General features: G+C 40.2%; 1 protein-coding gene across 2 annotated transcripts in view; it reads left to right on the forward strand.

Moving 5' to 3' along the window:
• nfatc3a (nuclear factor of activated T cells 3a) overlaps positions 1-24,195 on the forward strand; it is a 102,601-nt gene that overhangs the window by 40,912 nt on the left and 37,494 nt on the right. The gene's annotated exons all lie outside the window — the stretch shown is intronic.

A 24,195-nucleotide genomic window follows, 5' to 3' on the forward strand; every position in this document is an offset into this window, starting at 1 on the left:
TGCATGCTAGCCCTGTATGTACCGATACTACCTTACAAAGGTAGACATCAAAACACCATGAAGCAGGAAGAAAACACAGAGGTTTAATCCCAAATTACACACTACTCCCTATACAGTGTACTAATCAATGAAATTACGGATTCAACATATAAACAGAGCATCATATTTTTATAATTGAACGCTATCTGTGTATATAGGAAGGTATTTTCAGCCAGAATTCAGCCAGAAACTCGAAAGCTTTCCCCGTCCACAACAACGAAAACAGAGTTTTTAGTAAGCTCCATGTTCTTAGTTACCAAAAACGGTGTTTCTGTTTTTTTTAACTATCCGCATATGTGTGAACGGTGCCTGATATTATGAACAACAGTGAGAGGCGTTCTCAGAAGTTAATTGAATGGGGTGCCATGTATCTGCAGTGTGGAACTATTTTACAGTCGAACATTAAAACTTTGGCTACGTTTGAAACACTTTTCCTCAGATGTTTGTCTATTCTAGCATTTTTATATCCATGCTGCCTCCACTATGTGTGGAATTATGGCTAATTAGAAATGAAACTGAAACTGACAGAAGTGTTTTACCAGCCTGAGTACGGGTCTACTACCACTAAACAGTGCCGAGAGGCATAGACTAATGTATTCATGTTCTAGAAAATGAAATCATATCACATTCACAACACTATAAAATAGTTATTTCACATCAGTAGTGGACAAACAAAAACTCACCACTGCAGTGTTTTAAAGGTACTGGGAGCTGAGCGATCAAAGTTTGGTACTTTCAGTGGAGTTGATAACTTTGTTCATTGCTGACTACATTAGCTTCCCCAAATCTGAAATTTCTAGCATTTATTTGAGTATGTAGAGTAGCACACTCCTGGATTACTCAGTTGGTTGTAGCCCTCATTAAGAGCACTTCAGTGTGTCTTGTTTCACTTTTAGCTCTTGTTTACTTGTCAGTCAGATTTTTTTTTTCTCAACCTACATTATAGAGTGTAAGTTACAGGTACATGTATAAGGGCTGACCTGTAGAGACGGTGACCACGCTGATGTAAAATGAGGACCAGTTGGTATCCTGCTATGTCATACGATACTGCAGATCAGATAGGTACGCTTACCGCGGAGCTCTCTCCCTACAGTACTCTCAAAGAGAAGGGGCGGGGGTGGTGGGGTAGAGAGCGAGAGATATACAGAGAGTTTGTAAGGCAGCTTGGAACCTGACAACTGGTTTCTGAATATTTCATGGTCTTCGGGGTGTTGGTTCTTTTTGTTTCGGCCACAGAGGCGCAAGAACGCATAGACCCGAGCAGCACAATGGGACCATGTGACAGCCTGGGGTCAAATGTGCTAAAGGGAGCACAAGGTCTGGGCCATAGTATCAAATATGATGTGATGTGATGTACATGGCTGCAGTGTAGGTGAAGAGCAGTAGAGGGTCCATGTTGTTTCTGAGCATAACCCCAAAACCGCGATTACAGACAGACTCTGTTTTATACTGAAACTGATCTTTCATCAGATCACCCGCACACACACAGCCTTTTGTCTGCTGTATGTAATTAATTCATCCTAATTCTGGGTTTACTGACCTACTTTAAGCTTCTCTCTGGCTTCTGGCTTCCCACATTACACAGCTTCAGAGCAAGATATGGATATTAGGTTTGCACTCGTTTTGTAAGCTTTGTAAGTGCTTGAGTGAGACTGTGCTCTTACACCAGTTAGTTTTATAGCTGCTTGACTGTAGCTGTACACACTGACCCTCTGCTCAAGGAATAGACCAAGTCAGAGTGTTGTCAGTAATTCTGAGTGGACGACTCATTTGGTCAGCGACGGAACAGTTTTTTTTATATATACAGTAAATTAAGTGAATTAAGCCGAGTAGAGTAGAGAGTAGGAGTGTAGTGGTCCACAAAAGTCACGGTTTCGGGACAACAGGGGAAAAAATCATTTCAGACACCAGTCAGCTTAGCATAGCATATTGGTAAATGCTGCCTACTGTTGCCTATTGCCTACTGCAACTTGCTAACGGCTTACAGTTTAATATCTTTATTTTTTATCTCTCACTGTTCTCACTTTCGGATTTGAAACCACTGAAAATGAGCAAGAATTTCATCAAAATTCTGCCTTTTAAAATCATGTCTCAACTCATGAAATCATGGTGGATTGAAAGAAGTGGATATGTCTGTGTTTTTGTGTGTGTGTGGGTGCGGAAACACATTGACTATGCTAACGTCTGAACCCAGAGCTGAACCCAGTGATGGAAAGTGAAAGCACCAGGTTTGTGAATTTTAGTAATTTTCAGTTCCTATCATACAATGCCACCAGTGCCGGGAGGGTGTGCTTTCTCCAAGTCACATTAAACCAGCCGACCACATCTTTGTGAACAGCTGCTAATACAACGTCACAAAACACGCTTGGAGGAGAACACTAACTTCCAGCTTTGTTGAATAAGCTAACAGATAACTAACACACTGGTTAGCATCGTACATCGATTAATGGTGGGAGATACAGAGGGTTGTCCTACCCACCAAGAGAGAGCAAGGCCAATTATGCTCTCTGGTACTCCCTGCCACAGATGGCTGTCACATAGCTTAGATAGCTTAGCCACTTTTTTTTTTACATTTTAACATACAGAATTTAGCTTGAATGTTATATTAGTATGATGTATTGGCCACCATATGGTAGACAATTTTGTGGATTATTAGACCCCTAATAACTAATAATACTGCACAATGTACTGAAGAAATGTCAGTAGTTAATTTAGTGTAACACTGTGGAAAGCAATTCAGCACTCTCAATACTTTCAGTACTGTCAGTATTTTCAGTTCTTTAAATCAAGATTTATCTAAATCCATTTAGAAATGATGTAACACTTTGCATTTTGCCAGCTTTTGAGGAGTGTTTGCTTGGCGCCAAGCACCGTGGCCTCGATATCTCATCAGAGAGGAAGATTCTAGTATTGTGCCTCTAATCAAATGTTTCATGTTAAGTCCTCAAACTAATCAAACCCCCTTTTTTCTATATTATTGCTATATTATATTCTCAAGCTAATCTGACCTGATGTGGTTGAAGACATTTGTTTTGATTTAAGGTAATTTAAAGCACACTTAGAGGATATGTGCTTTGATTTAACTTTATGTAAAGCATGTGGAGCCCTTCCACATAACTGCAGCCCCTAGATTGACTGCAGCTGTGTTTGCCATGTGTGCTGTGTATGTGTGTGTGTATGTGTGTGTGAGTGCTGGTGGGCTGCCGGTCCTGAGCGTTCTGATCACCAGTTCTGCACGTTTACATTTTACCATCCCAGTTCGCCAGTATCACAGCCACTGATACGGGCCTACGGGTGTGACTTTGTTTGTTTGTGTGTATGAGTGTGTGTTCAGTGCGTAAAAGTGGGTGCATGTGTGTTTACTAAACATCCATCTGCATGCTCTCTCTGGTCCCCTGCGCTCTGTTTGCCCACCTCTTCAGCCAGCTCCCTGTGTGTTCGCCTGGCCACAGAGCTGATTCAGTGTTATTATAAAAACAGCAATACGTCGATCAGGTCCAGGATAAACAGGCCCTCGCGGCGAAAACTGGTTGGATATGTGCTGATTTGCTGTTAGTCATTCGCGCCGTGCGACTGCAGGGGGAAATCGATGCCATTACCTCGAACTGATGCTGAAATTGAGTTGGAATGGGAATTGAGATACGGCGGGGTCTCAAGCTGCGTGTCCCGGGCTAATGCAGAGGGGTATTTGGGGCTGTGATGTCATCAGATGACATCAGTGCCTCCATCTGTCCCGCTCACCTGCAATCAGAAGCAATATCAGAAAGGCAGCCGTCCATGCTTAAAGAACGTTTGGCAGAACTAATCATATTTAGGATCATTAAAGTTTCCCAAAAGTAGTTTCTGACCACATTGACCATCAACCATATTTGAGATGTGTGAGAGTTAACGTGTGTGACTATGTTGGCACAAATTGGCCAGTGCTTTACACTGGTATCGTTTGTTTTGTTTCTGTACTGTTTTGTATCATTGGCGTGTTTGTTTTGATGTTTCCACGCTGACCAAAAGTAACTGTTTCACATGGCTTTGAAACTTCCCAGTGTTTCTATATCGCAGCTATGAGACTTCCCGGACAGCCATCAGACTGACTCTACATCTCAGCACCGATGTTTCCCCGCTGTGCTGCCAGAATCACATGACATCTCAGCACAGAGCGAATGTACATTGCGGCTTGGATGTTTCCATGTTTTCCCAGACCTGCCGCCTTAGAGACATTACATCGCGGCTTATACGTTTTCCCAGGCTCACCACCAGAGTGAGTCTACATCTCAGTTGGGATGTTTTTCCATGTGTGCCACCAGAGTGAGTCTACGTCGCGGCTCTGATGTTTTCCTAGAACCGCCACCGGAGTGTCTCTACATCATGGATGAGATGTTTTCCCAGACTCGCCACCAGAGTGAATCCAGGCTTGCCACCGGAGGGAGTCTACATTGCTGCTCAGATTTGATTATTAATATTATTATTATTACTATTATTATTATTATGTGGGTTTTAACCCCACTTTTGCTGTAGACTAGTCGGTGACTGTCATTCAGTGACACAGTGACACTAAGCTAATGGTAGCTTTATATCCAGACTTTGAGCTTTAAAAACTGAGGCAGAAACTATCCAATATCAGCATCAGCCCACAATACTCATATCAGTGCATCCCTAGTACAGATCGCCAGCTAGACAAACAGTGCTATACCATTCAGAGACCTTGGATGCTACAGTCACCTAGTGTAACATACAACTCAACATGGTTCAGGATAGTAGGTGGTGGTATACCAGACTACCACACCAGTATGCTGATTAAAATTATATTTGTACAAAACAGGGTGTTTGGAGTGATCCGTACAAGCTAGCAAACTAGCCACAAACTAGCAACTTAGCTAATAACCTATGCCGATTTTGACTTTCCATTCAATCAATGTAAATGTAAATTACTTCTAATTAAACATCTTCCCTCCAAATCTCAAATCTCAACAGTTATATTATTAATAATATTAATATTTTGATGGGTTGCCAAGAAAGATATCAGATGTTTCCCTTTTTTGCCTTCAGGATAAGTTTTTTATTGTTTGATCAGATTTTGCTGCGCTTCAAAACCATCATGCACCACATGAGTGACCTTAATTAAAAGGAATGGGATGCAGTGAGGGGAATTTGCATGTGAACACTTACTATATTTGTACAGGTGAATGTTGTTTAGGTGAAAATGTTGGCCACAATGCCTCCCCCCCTGTTCTTCTGAAGTCTTTTGCTGTGTTCTCAGAAGATAGATCTCAATCCTGGCACAGCGGACATGTTAGAACAGAAGACGACTTTTGACCTGTTAGCTGTTCACCCTGTGTGTGGATGTGGATGTGAATACATGTGTCTTTCAGCTTCATTCCTTTGCATTCTTCTATAGCTCTGTTCTGACATGCTCTCGGCTGCCGTTGTAAACCTACGTTCCTGCTCCCCTATTCAGCTCGGTGGAGAGGGATCTGTCCCAGTTAGCACAGGTCTTTGTCCATGGGAATGTGTGTATTTGTGTGCACGTTTACTCTGAGCAGGGCTGGGTGGTGTATCTTTTGAAGAACTTGCAATGCTCATACAGTATCACAGGATTCTGGTGGAGATGTGTGGTGTGTGTCTGTTTGGATGAGTCACAGTCTTGAAGGTCCCAATCCAGTGTTATTTGTATTTGCTAAAAGAAGGCCAAGCCGGTCTTTTAACCACACTGTCAGGAACACATACTCTTCAGGAACATTTTACTCCCCTAGTGTACGGGCAAGTCCATTCAGAGTGGTGTGATGTGAAATGGTGCATTGGAGAGAAACGTGAAATCGCCTCCAATGCAACGCCACTGGGCAACCAACACCCTCAGAGGGAAGTACCCAGCCAGGTACCCAGCTCTGATGCATCAGACGCCTGTAGACGACTGGAGTGATGTGGGGGGAGAGAGAGAGAGACATCTAACTCCGGAGAAAGCAAGGCCAGTTCTGCTCCCCATGAAATTTTGACAACGTAAAGACCAATGGTCAGATTCAAATGATGACAAAAAGGGCAATTTTTTGTGTGACAGTGACAGTATGCCCACCAATTCCAAGAAATTAAAGCCTCTAACATCATCCTTACCTCACTAATGATCTTGTCTCTGAATGCAATTAAATCCTCACAGCAGTGCTCCAAAATTTAGTAGAACAATAGAGACAGTTGTTCAAACAAAAGCATAATTTTGACATTGCTTTAATACTCTTGCTTTTGGAAGAAAAAAATGAATGAGCAGGTGTCCCAATACTTTTGTCCTTATAATGTAATTGGTTATGTATATATAAACGTATATATAGTAAGGACTTATTGAGATGCATTATAGGTGTATTTACACCATGCTAATGTGTGGATTCCTCTCGTTAGACTGGTGATCTTTCTTTTCTTTCTGACGTGTGTGTGTGTGTGTGTGTGTGTGCACGCACACAGTGGGTCAGTTAGGTAGATAGAATGACCGTTATAGTGAGGTCAAAGGGTTATGCGCTGGGAACGTCAGTGAATTTGCATTAAACATAAATGGCCTGTGCATACAACTCATTACTCACACGTAAACACACACACACACACACACACCTCATTGGAGTACTCTGGTTAATGAGTAAGAAACAAAAGAGTAGATAAATGTTAGTTTAGGATGAAACTGTGGTTTTCTGCTCCTAAAAATAAGGGTTCTAAGGTTCTTTGAATGTAGAAGAAGTAGAAGAACCACATTTGGTTCAGTAAAGAACCATTTTTGTGTGAGAGAAATGTGTGAGAGTGAAGATTTATACTAAAGGTATATAAGCTTTACATCAAGTAAAGGTTCTTTAAATCTTTAAATATTTCTTCATACTTATACATCGCTTATTAAGAGGGTTCTTTGTGGAACCAAAACGTGGAACCCAAAGTACCCTTTGTAACACCCTTATAGTTTTAGAAGTTGATTAGTAAAGATTTAACATTTAATTTTTTTAAAACAGAAGTTTTAACCATTACTCTTTCCATTAGTTCTGCTGGTGGGTAGCTGTAAGACTGTCTACAAGGTGTGGGCAGTGTGACAGTGTGTTCTCATTAATAGGGCTGTGAGAGAATATTGATATATCGCAGTATTGTGATATTATGTTTTGCAGTACTGTATTGATTCTCAAACACAGTATAGAGTTTAAATGAATTCATTTACATGTAAAGATTGGTTGCAGACAGTGGTTTATATTGTGTAGTGTTTAAACACTGACTGCTAGACAGTCTTCAGATCCACCTGTCCTGAAGTTATCTCAGTTATTTTACTGAGATTTTATTCCAGATGATATCTGGATATACTTTTCTGAATACATCTTGAGAATCATCTATACTGAAAGCAGAACTACTGCATGTATCATACAGAGCTATTCAGTGCAGTTCAGACAGCCTTCACCTCTACAACCAGTGCATGGTGACTCATTTTTTAGTGCATAGTTAGAATTTCCAGTGAAAATGTGACTAAAAGGATAAAGCTAGAATCTGGGCTTTTACGTTGATTGACAGTGGCAGTGAGAGTGTGTGTTTGTGTGCTTTGGGCTTGACTGGATATAAACCATATCTAATGACTCTATTCTGCCATTATTTGAAGCACATGTCTTTGTGTAGGGAATGCTATAAATACAGTAGATCACTTACACTTTGATAAGGGATATAAATAGACCTTGCCAATATAATGATGTTTTATCATATCGTGATCAATTTTGTTATGATACACAATATGCTTTTTTTATTAAGCATGTCGAGGATATCGTCAGGGCTTAATAAACACTGATCAACTGCAGGTTTCTTTACAAACAGTGTAATTAGACTGGTTTAATTAGATGAAGTGCAGCAGATATGGGAGTTTGTGAATAGTAGTGTTTAAGAATCTGTTGCTACAGATGTATTTAGTCTGTGATTACATGTATCATGATAAATATCATGGATTGTGAAAATGTCATTAAATATTGGGATATAGTATTATTTTTACCATATCGCCCAGCCCTAGATATAAATGCCCACAGCACTGCTGACTGTTATGCTGAAGTTCCTGTTAAACCTACAGGAATAGATACAATTTTAATTGTAATGCTTTGATTATTATTTATAGGAAAAAGAATAATTTAGATTAATCTGCTAATCGATAACATAATCAATAGAAAATTGGTTGTTAATGGCTGCTAATGTATTGCAAGCAAGACAATGCATTCCAATTTTTTTAAATTCATAAAAAATTTAGGAAAGCTGCCATAGTATAAAAAAGCTGTCACCATCATAAGCATGTAAATTATGAATTATTCGTTATTAATTAATAATGGTAGTAATAGTTTTGAGAATCGATACAGTATTGCAAAGCACAATATCACGATCACTTTGATGTATCAGTATTTCCTTACACCACTAGAGGTTATATTTAGGCCATTTCCCTCTCCATTAGTGTCTGCTCTGAAAGGGTGGGTGTGGTTCAGTCAAGGTATTGTTTGAGCTTTATATTTACAGTCTTTGTGTCTTTGTTTATGGGTGAGCGAGGGACGGTAGAGATGGGGGAAAATGACCAAAAGAAAAGGGAGAAATGTGGTATATGTGTGGAGCTGAAGGCCGTAAGTAAAGCTGCCATAACAGCAGCCGCAGGGCTGTGTCGTACAGTAGCCAGACAAACGCGAGCGAAACAAAGTGACACTGTTTACTCCCAGTGTTTGGACTGGCCTGATTCACAGGACAGATCTAGGAGGAATGCTCCATATCGCCCTACAGGCACCCCTCCCTCAGTCGTACGCTCTCTCTCTCTCTCTCTCTCTCTCTCTCTTTCTCTCTCTCCCTTCTCTCTTTGCTCCAGGGCTAACCTTACAGGGGGCAAACCATAATCAGCACACCTGTTGCTAGGAGACATGTAAGTCCCGAGCCCATCTGGCTTAGGCATCCCTGTGTGTGTGTGTGTGTGTGTGTGTGTGTGTGTGTGTGTGTGTGTGTTTGTGGTGTGTGTATGTGTTCACATAATTAAGCCAGTTAAAAACACACAGACAGAAACAACTCAGACACACGAAGACTGCCAGTGTCGACATATACACACCAACCACGTACCCTCCACTGCCCCTGAGCTTAAGGCTGTCCTGTAACAGCCTTACTTTCATGTTGGTAAATTGGATTTGATGTAGAGTACAAATACACTATATGGACAAAAGTATTGGGACATCAGGTGGATCTGAAGACTGTTTCTTTTGAAATCATGGGTATTTAAAAAAGAGTGTCCTATTATTTATCCTATTTTTGTTGGAGTACTGTCTCCAGGGAAAGCTTTCTCCAAGACTGGTTGATAGCTGTGAGGTTTTGATTGCATTTAGCGAGAAGAGCATTAGTCAGATCAGGATGTTGAATGATCCCTATCCATCACCATCACCAACTCATCCCAATAGTATTGGATGGAGCACCAACCATCATTCCAGAGAACACAGTTCTGCTGCTCCACAGCTCAATGCTGGGGGGATTTATACCCCTCTAGGCCATGCCTGGCATTAGACATGGTGCGAATAGGGTCATGTTTATCTGCTCTAGAGTGTCTTTGGCAGTACTTCTCTAGAAGGACAAGAAAAACTGTGTGTGCATTTGCAATAGCTAAATGCATTAGATTAGAAGGCGTGTCCAAAAACTTTTGGACATATAGTGTATATTATTCTCAACTTGTATACTTTTTACTCTTTTAACCGCAAGGGTCAGTAGATGGATGTATGACTCTGTTTCTCACTTGACTTACTGTATGATTAATAGCACATTCTTAAAAAAAATAAAGGTGGCACAAAGGGTTCTTTGAGTGGTGCTAGAGAACAGGGTCTTTCACTGCCAGTCCTGCTGAGTTTTATCATTTCCCTGATCAAGCACTCCAGTTAAACCTGGCTAAAGCAGGGAAATCACCACTACATACTAAACACTGAATCCCTGATACCAGATTTGAAGACCTCTGGCCTACAAGAACCACTTCTGGTTTTACTGGAGAACTTTAGTTTAGTTTTTTTTTTTTATTACTCCAGATTAATTGGAGATCAAGTTTATTTAGTTGGAGTGGAAATGGCTAACAAGATCTTTAACAAATAATGGGCCAGGTTTTAAGAATGACCTGTACTTACACTATATGTGGGGTCTCAGATGGTAAGACACAGATTGACCTTTTGACCTTGGTATGGAAAGCAACACATTTTAAATAAATATGTCAGAATGGCTAGAAAACATGCTATAAAGCTAACACACACATACGTACACTCACCTATATATATTTGATGCATATATATGTATAATAGGGTTTTAATTATTATAATTTAATTGTTTTTGTAATAATTTTCATCATATAATTATGAACATGCACGAACCACACAATAAATTTCACATTCAACATTTAAAGACCCTCACCCCCACCCAGCACCACGCTAACTGTGGTTGACTTTCACTTTCATAAACTACATTTAGGTGTTCTTTACTTTGTACTTCACAGTTACTAAAGCTCCTGCTACAGAGACTTTTTCATTTTGCTGTAAGCTGATGAGAGGTTATCAGCAACCACCTCACTTAGCCTTAGTCCGTTCCATTTAAACCTCTTTAGCTTGGTGTGCTCTAAATTGGCAAAAGAGCAAACTGCATTATTTTTAAATAGAACTTTACTTCTAGTTATAGTCATATGATTTGTCACAGCTGGAAATAGAGAGTGCTGAGTGGTTATGTGTTTACTCATGGTCCAATGTCTCATCACCACTTAACACTCCGCCTCTCAAGTTGTTACACGTTTAAGGAGATAGTGAAGAAAGAAGGCCAGTGGTTTGGTTCCAAATGGTTCTCTGTCTTCAGCGGGCAGCCCGGTGTTGGATAACGGCATTATGAAACCCAAGATGGGCGACACCGGCCAGGAGAGTATTGAGTGTCGACCGCAGAATGGGTTTGACACTGTTGTCACGGCGTGTTCAACCCCGTCGAGCAAGTGACCAAAACAGCGGATCTTCAGCCATTCATAACGATGGTGTTGGTTTGATCCAGTTACAAAGTCATAACCAGTCTTTAACAAAGCTTTAATTCATTTATTAGTAGTAGTTTATTGTCGGTTCTTTGTGACTGTTCTGTATTATTGTAAATTTCATGAAAGAGCAAATCTCCTCTGTTGTATAAAACCTTGTCTTAGGTTTTTATAAATTTTATAATAATTTTAAATATTCAAATCTTTTGGGAATTAGGTTGCTGCCAGCAGACTCAACTCAAACTAATCATAACTAAAACCATACCATAAAAGTTAATATTTACCATATTAACATTTTTATTTCTTTTTTTGTTTTTTGACAATATATGTCTAATATGTCTAAATTATCATTGTTGACAGCCCTGACAATGAGCTTCCATTTAGTTTTTCATTGAAATTGATTTAAACCTATAGCCTCTGTATAGCCAGTATGTAGGACAAGTAGATTTCTATGAACAGTTGCAAGTAGCAATCATCGGGGTCCAAGCATTCGGCACATCATTATAGTGCCATTACAACACAAGTTATGAGTAAAGTTTTAGAATGGCTTTTTTTCATAATTGATGTGGGGTCTCAGAAGATATAAATGAGACATTTCATACACATTGACCCTTTGACCTTAGTATGGTGAGCAACAGATTGTGGATCGTGTTTATATAATTATTGAATTTAATGAGTTACGCAATTACCCCTGTATTTTATGCCGAGTGCACCCGTATACAGTCAGAATTTAACTCTGTGAACAGTGCTGCCGGACCTCACTCCTCACAGCAGTCTGTATGACAAAAAAGTTGTCTATATTAGTGAAATAGGCATGTGTATGTGTGTGTGTTAGAGAGGGAGGCAGGAAGAGAGAGGAGCTATACTGCAGCCTGAGGGGTATTTGATGTCGATCTGATGCAGGCCGAACTGGAGTGAACAGGAGGACACGCGCACACACACACACACACACACACACACATACTGCTGAGGGGGGAGCTGGGAAGGCCTTATACAGCAGGAATACACACTACAGTAAATGCCACTCTCAATGTGTGTGTGTGTGTGTGTGTGTGTGTGTGTGTGTGTGTGTGTGTGTGTATTGACCATGTTTAAACAAACGGCTGCCCAACCTCCCAGGTCTGTGTGTACTCTTTCTGCCTCTCTCTCTCTCTCTCTCTCTCTCTCTCTCTCTCTCTCTCTCTCTCTCTCTCTCTCTCTCTTTTTTTTTCTCTCTCTCTCTCTCAGACACACACACACACACATCATACACACGCACACACGTTGTGTAAACACTGTGGTGCTGAACAGACCTCTCTCAGTGTCCAGTTAACAGAGACTGTTAGACTGGGACAGCACGTTATGGGGCCAGTGGCCACTACTTTGTATGTGTGTGTGTGTGTGTGTGTGCGTATATGTGGGTGTGTGAGTGTGTGTATGTGTGACCTTGAGCATGTAACCTCCCCTCCCCCTCAGGCACATGAATGCACACACAAATTCTCACTCACACATGCACACACACGCACCGGCTGCCCCTCGCCATAGCAACTACAGAGCAACACAGGGAAACAAGTCAGCAGCAGCAGAGGGAGAGAGAGAGAGAGAGAGAGAGAGAGAGAGAGAGAGAGAGAGATCGGGAGAAAAGGTGAAGAAGAAGAAGAGAGTGGTGAAATGCTCAGGTATAAGGAATGGATATTGGACATAGGACATAGTTGCATTCAGTGACAAGAGCCTTGGTGACATCAGGATGTAGGATGACCGCCACCCCACCTCATCCGCAACTCCACAACTCATCTCAAAAGTATTGGATGGAGCACCATCCATCATTCCAGACAACACACTTCCACTGCTCCACAGCTTGCTGCTTAAAACGCACAAAATACCAACCACACACAAATTCCTGGCCAGTCTGTGTCTCTTTGGTCCTTGTCCCCCGTTCCGACACTCTCATTCTCCCTCTCTATTACTGGAGCTGAGCAACAGATGCAGCCCGCACCAGACGCCTTTATTTAGCCTTCAATGTGTAACGCTATCCAGAGGTGCTATTTCTGCCCCAGTTAACTTAGTCCAACAGTGGGACATGTGACAGCTCTAATGTCACCAGTTTAATATAACCTGGGATGGGGTGGAGGAGGGAGGGAGGAAGGCGAGAGGTTTTAGCACACAGATATGTTTTAGGGCAACATACACAGATATGTCAGCATCATCTGTGGTACAGAACCATTGGGGAACCATTAAAGCATTATACTGGGATGGGGCACTGGAGCTGATTTTCCAAAAAAGGCTAATTCGGACTGTCAAAATAAAAAAAATGTAAATTCATGAAGCAAATGCTCATTTGAATGTGGTACTTCTGTGACTTCTTGGTGTGATTTAGGCCAGTAAGTCAGACACAGTGGCAAAAATGGAAGAGCATGCTACTGATAACTATAAACTAAAGAAAACACCAGTCGGTGTTTTCTTTGGACAATCGGGTCCATAAGTATTTGGACAATGACAATTAATGCAATTTTGCCTTTGCACACCACAACAAATTAAAAGGAAACATTAAAATGACAGTCTTTCTGTTCTTAATATATTCATAAATATAAATATATAAACTGTTTTTAATACTTGGCAGTAGATCCTTTGCAATCAATGACTGTATAATGTCTTTTTACCCTCAGTTTGTCTTCAGTGAGTAAAAAGCAGTTGGGTTGAGGTTAGCTAATTTGCCTTTTGCTGTATCTTTTGGGAAATAATCCATCGCTACACTTCAGTTCTATATACTTCTGTCAGCTGTCAAATCATCAGTAAATGCCAGTGGTCCAGTTCCTTGGATGGGTATACACTAGAGCCGGGCAGTATTACAATATTTTATCGTATTGTGATGAATTTTGTTATCGTGTTAAAAATATGCTTTTTATCATGGATACTGTTAGTGCTTAATAAACACTGATCAGCTGCAGATTTTATTACTAACAGTGTAATTAGGCTGGTTTAATTAGATGAAGTGCAGGAGATGTTGAATAAAAATCACTTTATTCACTACGGGAGAGTCTCTGAATAGTAGTTTATAAGAATCTGTCGCTACTGATGTTTTTAGTCTGTGATTACATGTTTTGTGATAAATATTGTGTATCGTGAAAGAAGTCTTTAAATATTGTGATATAGTATTTTTTGCCATATTGCCCATCCCTAGTATACACGCCTACCTAATAGTGGCAATAACCACCCTTGGCTCAGATGATACTAGCAAGACATTGTGGCATGGACTGTATTAAATTCTGTTCAGTATAGAGGTTAACTGCTCCACAGTGGCACATCGACTGCTCTGTTTCACTCATCAGCGTCTTTTTTCCCCCTCTGGCATCAAGGGTCTAATGGGCACAAATGTAATGCTGTTGGGAGGCAGTTCATTCACTACGACGGCTCTAGAGCATCCTACAAAGTTAGCGGTGTCCAAGATGCTACCACCCTTTGCCCAGGACTTTTTCACCATACCCTGTTAGAAATCCATCAAAAATGTTGTTTGCCCATGACAATCGTTTTACACTGCTACAGCTGACTGGTGTGCTCGCTTATTTATACACAGGAAGAAAACCTTGTCTCGTGGCATCTGTGACGTCTCGGGTCATAATATTGTGATCTGTTTGTGACAGTGGGCAAAGGCTGGTGGCATCTTGGAAACTGCTAAATTTGTGGGATGTTCTAGAGCTACTGTAGTGAAGGTGTACTGAGAATGGACATTGAGTGTCTTCCAGTAGCGTTACAGTGGTACATTACATTGATGCCAGAGAGCAACAGTGATGACTCTGAGTGGTGAGTGGTACAGAACAGTCGACGCACCACTGTGGACCAGAACCTCGATAATGAACACTTTCCATCACTTAATACAGTCCATGGCACGATGTCTCACTAGTGTCTTCCGTGTGACAGCCCATTAGGTTAGGTAGGTAATCATAATGTTCTGACATGACTGTGTTTTGCTTTAACAGAGCCTCCACCATGTTTGACAGATGATGTTGCATGCTTCTGATCATGATCTCTTCCTACATCTCAAATTAGTTTCACATTATTAGTTTATACTAGTTCATACTAGGAATGTCCCCGTCTGCTTACCAGGGAGGTCAGCGTTGGGGAGGGTGTTTGGTTTGGTTTCATTTTAGATGAGAGTTGTGAGGAAGCGCAGTCAACACACATGCACGTAAGGCTTGATGTAGCCCGTCATCTTTACTGTGCTCACACAACACCATCTTGTGATTACATTAAACACTTGTTAGGGTTTCTGTTGTTATGGCTTGATTTTGTTGTTGGTTGGCTAAGATCCACGTAACTGTTAAGAGGAGAAGATTTTGCATGGTTGTCATAGTTCAGGGCGGAGGAAGCAAACGTGTCGAAGCTCCAGCAGCTTTCATTTCGCCTGCTTTCACAAAATGCGGCATTTTTTTTTGTGCTTTGGTTTTTGTGAGACAGTGTGAACAGTTAACTTTCTTCAGCGCTGTGATTTCACAGTCTCAGTCTCCTGATCGTCCTCTAAGTTTAAACTAGAAGTTCACTCAGCTGATTATGATGTCACATGAAAGGAGTCTCTTAATCTTAAGCAAAGACAGAGGACAGCTGTGTTATAGCTCAGGTTTCTCTTTATTCACATATATATATATATATATAGAAGGAGGAGGACAGCTGTGTTTGTTGGGTGAATGTGCCAGGTAGTGTGTTGTTCTCTTGCACAGCTTTTAGCTTGCTAGCGAACAACTTTTAGGCCTTAGTGTTTAGCATTCTTGAAGATTATAGCATACACTATGTGGACAAAAGTATCAGGACACCTGCTCATTAATTGCTTCCTCTGAAATCAATGGTATTAAAAAAAGACCTGCCGTTGTTGGAGTAAGAGTCTCTACTGTCCAAAAAAGGCTTTTTACTAGATTTTGGAGCATTGCTGTAAGGATTTGATTGCATTCAGCTGCAAGAGCGTTAGTGATGTCAGGGTGTTGGATGATCCCCACCCCACCTCACCTCTAACTCCCCAACTCATACCAGAAATATTGGATGGAGCACCAGCAGTCAAGAGAACACAGTTCCACTGCTCCACAGATCAGTGCTGGGGTGGTTAAACCCCATGTCTGGCATTAGAATTTCTTCTGTGGTGTTCTCTAATTTGGTTTTAAACATTTAAACACTTTTTAGGTTTTAATAAGTTTTAAGTTAAAAGATTTTCACCCACACCTGAATTAACTGGACCGCCTAATTCCAAATAGCCTCTTTGCAAGTTGCATGTTATGCCATAGATGTTCACATATGTTTCCATGAGTAACCTTGGTTGTTTAAACCAGTGGTTCCCAAACCTAGTCCTGGAGTACCCCCATTTGTCCTGGAGTATACCCAACCCTTCACATTCTAATGTTTCCCTAGCTCTCAACTTATTACTTATTAAAACTTATTAAAACCTAATTTGTCTTATAATTCCTGAGCTAAGGTGTGTGTGTGTGTGTGTGTGTGTGTGTGTGTGTGTGTGTGTGTGTGTGTGTGTGTGTGTGAGCAGAACAACACAACAATCTGCAGGTCAAGGGTTATTCTAGAACCAGTGTTGTAAACCTGAGGTTTACACCATCTGTTCTATACAGCTAGAGCAGTGTAAGATGCTGTGTATGTGTGTGTGTCTCAAACTGTCCTTATTTATTGTAACAACATTAATTAATAGTTAAATCCAAAAGATCTACTAACTTTTTTTCTTACTATTCAGTGTATTAACATCTCACTGAATTGGCTTTTTTTAGATGTTAAATATTTTATGTATGTATATATTATGATGTCTTTCACACTGCACATGTCTCTTTCAGAACCTGCTCTACGTTCTGCGTTTTACAGATGCGTTAAAGGCAGACCAATCAGAGCTCTGTAATGGTTGCAAATCAAACAAATCAGCATGAAGATGGCGGCATCTTGTTTGTAGTAGAACACAAAAGCTTATATGGCGAGCAGCATACCTTGCGACCTTGGTGTGCTTAGGCCTCAAATCTGTCAAGCACTTACTTTGCGTTTCATAGGCTACCTGTGCTGCACATCTTCTTTGTCTTCTTCTTCTTCATCAAACCTTTTACCATTTCTCTACGTTAGTTTTACACCTCTCCTTTTTCTTGCACTTTATCACTGTAGAATCAGGTAACGTCTTTCCTTTTTAACAAAACCAGCTTAGTAGCGCAGACTTCAATATATCTACTCAAACCACAGTAGGCCCACCCAAGAAAGACCAAAATGTGAGACAGGATCCACAGTGAACGCTGAGAAAGACCATGATGACACAAACCGAGAAAGCAAAGGAGCGGTTGCAGGGAGGGACTGAGAAAGACAAGGCTAGAAAGCAAGAAGCAGAGAGACGTGCTGAAGGACAGATAGTGACAGGACATGGCGAGACCCGTAAAGCCTCTTACGGGCTCAAGCCTCTGCTGGGCTGACAGGCAGAGGCCAGCAGAAAGGCTTAGACTTCAGTGAGAAGGCCTTCTGCTTCCTGGAAGGCCAGTCTCTCTTCTGTGTGGACTTGCTTTAGAGGTCAGCAGTCGAGGTAGGGGCTGCTCTCTGGCTGAAACGGAGGCTAAACGTCACTGGGAGGCTTCACTAAGCCTTCTGCTTTCTGAGAAAGCAGTCCTAGAAAGAGTCTGAGATGATTGGCCTCTTGATCTGCTGTGTGAACAGGCTATTTATTTCTCAGGACTGACCTCAGCATTTTATTTAAGTTAATTGTTTTGAGGGGGCAATGTAGATTGTTTGAGCATCATAAAATCAGGTAAATCACCACAAATTAATGATTATAATTAATAATCATAATCAGTTTTCTTTTTTCTTTTTTCCATTCTTTAGAGTTTACATTCAGCTTCACTGAGTTCAAAATAAACCAATTGCACTGTATGGACATTGAATATTAAAAAAGAGTTTATTAAGCGTTTGTTGGAGTAACTGTCTTTACTGACCAGGGAAAGCTTTTTACTAGATTTGAATGAATTAGTTCATATCCAAATGACTGAATGATTCCAATCAGGGCTCACACTTTACATTAAGTGTCTCTAATAACTGTGTAGTTACACAGGAACAGAACTACAGGTGCTGTATTTACTGTATACTGTATTTACAGATTACAGTAGTGCAATGTACGTAATTACACATGTATCCTCTTGTATAATTACATAAGTGCTGTATGATTTTACATGTGTCATAAAATGACTGTAATTATGTTTATATAAACTGCTACTTTTTCTTTTGTTGATAAAGAGCACTTCACAGATGTTTCGGGCATCTTAAGGACAACTTTTGGGGAAGAGATGTAGATTAGGGCTGCGCTGGCAATGTTCTGCAATATGTTCTGCGATATTAAAAATAAATACTATAAATAAATAAAGACTTTGCTCCTGATTCCTCCGGAAAACAGGTATCCAACATGTAATGATATTAATAATGTCTGTATATCCAAGAATGGACTAAAATAAATAATATTGAGCTGATATAATATGCCTCTTTTGGATATGACATTTAAAATGAGAAGAGTGCAACTTTACAGAAGAAGGGAAAAACCTTTTTGACTTTTAATGTAAAGTCATTCAAAGTCACTTCATTTCAATTAGTCCTTTCATTAAAAATTAGAAACAGTGTAAAGAACGACTGCCCAATTCAAGTTATGTCAAAAAGTGAAAAACTGATACAAGCTTTTTGCTGAACTACAACAATATGGACTATGTGAATGTACAAACATGTATCAAGCAAGTTGTAGCATGATGTCTATGATCTAATTGGCTCCTGCGATGTGACTGTTGCACACATGATGATGCTGAAACAATATTTTGTGCAGAATTTCTAATTCTGAGGAAAGTAGTTGAGATTTTCTGAGCTAGTTTCAAGGACAAAGCTTGATTCCAGATTTCTCCTGGATGCCTCCAGCCAGCGCAGGGATTGCTTTAGCACCATCAACAGCTCACCTGATTTTACATCATTAAGCACTGATTTACCAAACCAGGTATTGGATGATAACTATAAATCATATGAGTAGAGTTTTAAAAATGTTTTATGAACACAGTGATGTAAAACCACAAATTTTTATATAAATGTTGTTTGAATTGATTTCAGTATTAGTGTTTTACTGTGTAAATAAATGTTTACTGCCCAGATAAGGAGCTTTTTTCATTTAAAATTGTTGCACAGTACTATGTATAAACATATTTACATAGGCTGGACTACTGTAATACATCTGTAGCAGCAAATACATCAGTGGTTGCATTGTTATTGCATGTACTGTTCATGTTAAATCAAATTAAATTAATTTGTATAGCACTGTTTAGAACTAGTGTTGTTACAAGCAGCTTTCTAGTAATCAGTAAAAAGACAAGAAATCAACAACATAAGACATATGAAAACCTAAGACCCCTGGAAAGCAAACCAAAGTCGACAATGGCAAGAAAAAAAATACCTCAGAGCTGGAGGAAGAAACCTTGGGAGTAACCAAGACTCAGTAGGGGGACCCATTTTTCTCTGATCACAAACAAATTATTGATAAAAGTCATAAGACTGTTCTACTGCTCAGGTGTGCAAAGTAAAATAATATCATAATATAATAATCATAATATAGTATATCTTAATATAATCAGAGTAGTGATGGTAATAGTAATGATAATTAATAGAAGTAATAGTAATAATTGTGACAGATATTTATGAACCCATGTACATTTAAACATAGTCATTAGGCAGGTAGCAGTGGCAGGATGGTGGGCAGCTGGTCTGATGCGGGTGGTAGAGGAGCCTGGTGGTCAGTCTGAATGTTGAGCAGTATCAGTTTATGGAGAGAACTAATAACTACACAGTTTCTATAGATATAATATAAAGTGAGATCAAATCTGGCATGCTAATGCATTTTGTCAGCGTATTAGAATATCGTGATGCATATCACATATTGTGAAAACGTGTATCGTGATTAGTATTGCAATATTTTTTCATATCGCCCCTCCTTGACGTCAAGTACTTGGTTCAGAATAACAAATGTAGCGTAACTACAGTGCACTCACTCACTCCTCAGTACTCAGATTTTTAACTGTACATTTGCTTTTGTTTTTCCGTGCTCCGCTGCCAGTAAGAATAGGTCCCGGGTCAGGCTAATTTGAGTCCCTGCATGAGAGTTCATCTCTGTGGGCTATAGAGAGTCTGACTGCACTCCTGCTGCTCTGTCGCTCCTAGAAAAATAAATGTAGCTTTGCAGCGACCCCCGTGAACCTGCCGGCCAGTTTCACACACCACACGCTTGTTTATTTGCTTTATCTCGCTTTTTCCCATCTCCTGTTCTCTCTCTCACACACACAAACACACACACAATACACAGCACGAAGATTAATTGGCCTGGAGAGTTGAATGCTGTGAACAAGGGTCCCTCAACTGTAATAAAATCAGATGCCCCAAACATGCACTCCGGCACTCCGCCGGTGGTGTGGGTCAGAGGTCATGCGGTTTGTACCCCCTACCTCTTTGTAGGCTTCTGAGCGCAGATATTTCCCTCTGCTCCAGGCCACCCTATTACCTAGCAGCCTGTGACGCAGTAAGAGTGAACAGGTCCAACAAAAAGCTCTCTGTGTTTTCAGCCCTCACCTCAGTGCCCTGCAAACACCACTGCGCTTTACAGCAGCTCCGTTTGTTTTCACTCGCCGACCCTTCCGCCTGATGTGCTCAGGCCTCGACCTGTGGGAGAGAGTGTGTGGTGTGTAAGTCAAAATGTAGGACTGCACAGCATAAGCTACTGTGCAGTAAATAGATTGCTGTGATATTTTAAAGGACAATATATTGAAAAGTTATCTTACTTTTAAAGCAGGATTATGTACGTTTTTTTTTTCTTTTTTGCTCCTGGGCTCCCCCTACAGTCAGGAAGTGTAATTCATGCTGTGAGTCTCCCCTAAAGGACACGCTTTACACATTAATTTTTGGACAAGCTGAGAGATGTAGACCCATTACTGAAAGTGAAATAAGTATGTGGACAGACTGATAGAGTAATATTACAGGAATGTACACAAATATAACTCCTGTTACGTTGCATTACGCAGTTCGAACGAGCGCTAACCTTGTTACATGGTGCACTTAGCAGTGTGCCGAGCCTAAAGTAGTTGCTATTTGTAAGGTAAAATATTACAGTGTTGCTTTAAAGTAAAGCTTTGTATGTAAACACTATTTATCAAACTTACCATTCATTCACTTCCCAGTTCACACCGTCCAAATCATTGCTGTTTAGTAAAAAGCTTGCATCCCCCTTTTTGCCATTTTTCACTTTTTGGCATAACTTGAATCCGGCAGTTGTTTTCAAATTTCATGATGAAATGACCAATTGAAATGCTCCAGAGTGACTTTGAATGAAACCTATTTACATTAACAGTCAAAAAGGTTTCCCCCTTCTTCTGTAAAGTTGCCATGTAGGAGATAAAAGTACAGTAAAAAGTACATTAGCTTCAACCCTTCATAGCAAAATTAGGCAGGCTTCAGCTTGGGCTGATTTTTTGAATGAGGCTCAATCCAGACAGTACAGCCAAGCAAAACAGAGGTTATTTGCGTAAGGAACAGCCTGAAGGTACATTTATACTTGTAGATCGGTTCCCTTGGCCCACAACAGAGCTACTCAAATGCACTGATACATTGTGGCATTTTAGATCTGATTGAACCGATAGAGGCCTAAACAGAGGTAAGCGGCTGTATAACTGCAGTATTATATGACTTACGTTTAATGACCGTAACTAACAATATTAACAAAGCTTTCCAAATCATACTGTACTCTGGTCTGACTGAGCTTGTGCGTGTTATGTACAGTACTGTGCAAAACCTTTAGGCACTCATGGCATTTAGAGTTTGAATGAAAAGGCTCCTTATCTGGACAGTAAGTGTTTATGTGCTCAGTAAAACATTAATATTAGAATAAATATAAATAAGATTGATACAAACCGTAGTTGGTTTACATCACTGTGTTCATTAAAGCATCTCCAAAGCTCACCTCATGGGAGTCTAGTATTATTTTTAGCTATCATCCAAATCGGGTACCAAGCTTTGCTCTTTAGACTAGCTCACAAGATATCAGCTACTTTCTGAGGCCATGTTTCAAAACGTGAACTATCCAAAAGGTACACATTTAGAGCTCACAGAGAGTTGTCAAAACAGATGATCGCGCCAGAAATTCAGAACTTGCACGAACCAAATCAAGTATGCCGAGAAGAAACGACGGATCACTCTGTGGTTGGTCTGTTTGGATAGCTTTGTCCCCGTGTTTGAATTCGGATTTTAAATGAACCGCACCAGAGTTGGTATAGAAGCGAACCAAGAGCCACCTGCTCAGAGGTAACAAAAACACACTGTTCAATTCCACAAAATAAAGAGTGCTTGTAGAAATGAATTAGGACAGTTTCTCTTACCTTAAGCAACACAGATGCCTCAGGGGAAATGTACAATGCAAGATAAATGTAGAACATGGCACACTGGTAAACTTTGAAGTGAGTGGCTTGCTTCATTTCGAGGATAAAATGTGATTGGACAGAACTCTGTCAGAAACTGTGTTTGAGTTAGAGCTGGGCAATGGGACAATATTTTATCGTATCGTGATTCATTTTGTTATCGTGGTAACAATATACTTTTCGAAGCATATCGAGGATACTGTTAGTGCTTAATAAACACTGATTAGCTGCAGGTTTCATTACTAACAGTATAATTAGACTGGTGAAATTAGAGGAAGAGCAGCAGAGCAACAGAGAGTATCTCAATAGTATTTAGTATTTTTCAAAAGTTTTTAAGAATCTGTCACTACAGATGTATTTAGTCTGTGATTACATGTATCGTGATAAATATCAAGTGTTGTGAAACATGTCTTTTAATATCATGATGTAGTATTCTACCATATCGCCCAGTCCTAGTCTGAGTAAAACATCAGTATCACAAATACAATACAAAGCATCACTAATATGCAAAAAACAAATGTCACTTTTTGACATAATTTGACCAATAGAACTCTGTTGAACCAATAGAAATGATCCAACATGACTTGCAACAAAATCTTTTTACATTGACTTCCATTGAAAGTTAAAGTTAATAGCTCTTCTCCTGAGAGCTGAAAAGCTTCAGCTCTGTGTGCCATGTTAGAAAGTCAAAAAAGACAAGAAACTCAAAGCTCACTTAGTGATGAATTTCCTTCTTTGTGAGTTTGAGGAACACACTGTGGCATTTTAACTGCTATAAGGAAAAGTCAATATTGTGAAACACATTATTTTGGTTTGATCTTTTCCTCAGGTACACGTGTTTCCCAGGAGGAATTACGAGTGCCTGCGCACAGGAACCCCATTTTTACCACCTACCACGCCCCTCTTTTCCTCTCGCCATCATTCTTCTTTCCCATTTCTCACAGTTTTCTCCCGTACATACGTGTGTGGGTCAGTGCTACAAACCCGTCCGTTTGGGACGTGGAACACATTTTCTGGCATTTTTTTTTGGCTGGATCTCAGTTCGCTGTGGGTTGCCATTGTACGTTGAGTTCGCCAAGCATAACCTTTCAGCAAAGAGGGGCGGGTGCGTGGAGTGTATTCCTTTCATACAGATGTCTCGTCATACACTCACATGTACATGCACAATTGGAAAAAAAAAACTTGCTGTAAAAAAAGCCACCTATCTGATCTATCTCATAACCACACACAAAGCACTGTCTTCCTGCCCCAGCAGTCTGATGGCAATATATGACTGTGCTGCACTATAGGTACCATGATTTTTACCATATACATGATACCATGATTTAGATACCTACAGTATGCCTGAATTGTCTACTTTTTCAGTACCTTCATTTCCATTACAAACAAAAGTGTGTGTGGCCTATACTAGAAATAGGAAGTAGGTGTATTTACTGCCTATAATGCTATAATTACTACTGTATTTAATGCCTATAATGACTGCTTAGGCATTGAATGATATTCGGTAATACCTCAAAGGTACTGAATTTCGATACCCATCCCTAATCTTGGAGCGTTTTTGGAACAGTTTGGAGGTTTGAGGGACATGACTGTATACATATTTAAATATCAGACTTGTGTTCATAGTGTTATGGATATTTTGACAATGTGATAATAAAGCAGTGTGATAGGTTCCAGATCTCCACAAATGTCATGCCTTGGTGATTAAAGTGCTGGATTAATGATTACAGGGTTGTGGGTTTGATG

This window comes from Salminus brasiliensis, chromosome 25 (assembly GCF_030463535.1).
Source record: "Salminus brasiliensis chromosome 25, fSalBra1.hap2, whole genome shotgun sequence".
Taxonomy (NCBI): domain Eukaryota; kingdom Metazoa; phylum Chordata; class Actinopteri; order Characiformes; family Bryconidae; genus Salminus; species Salminus brasiliensis.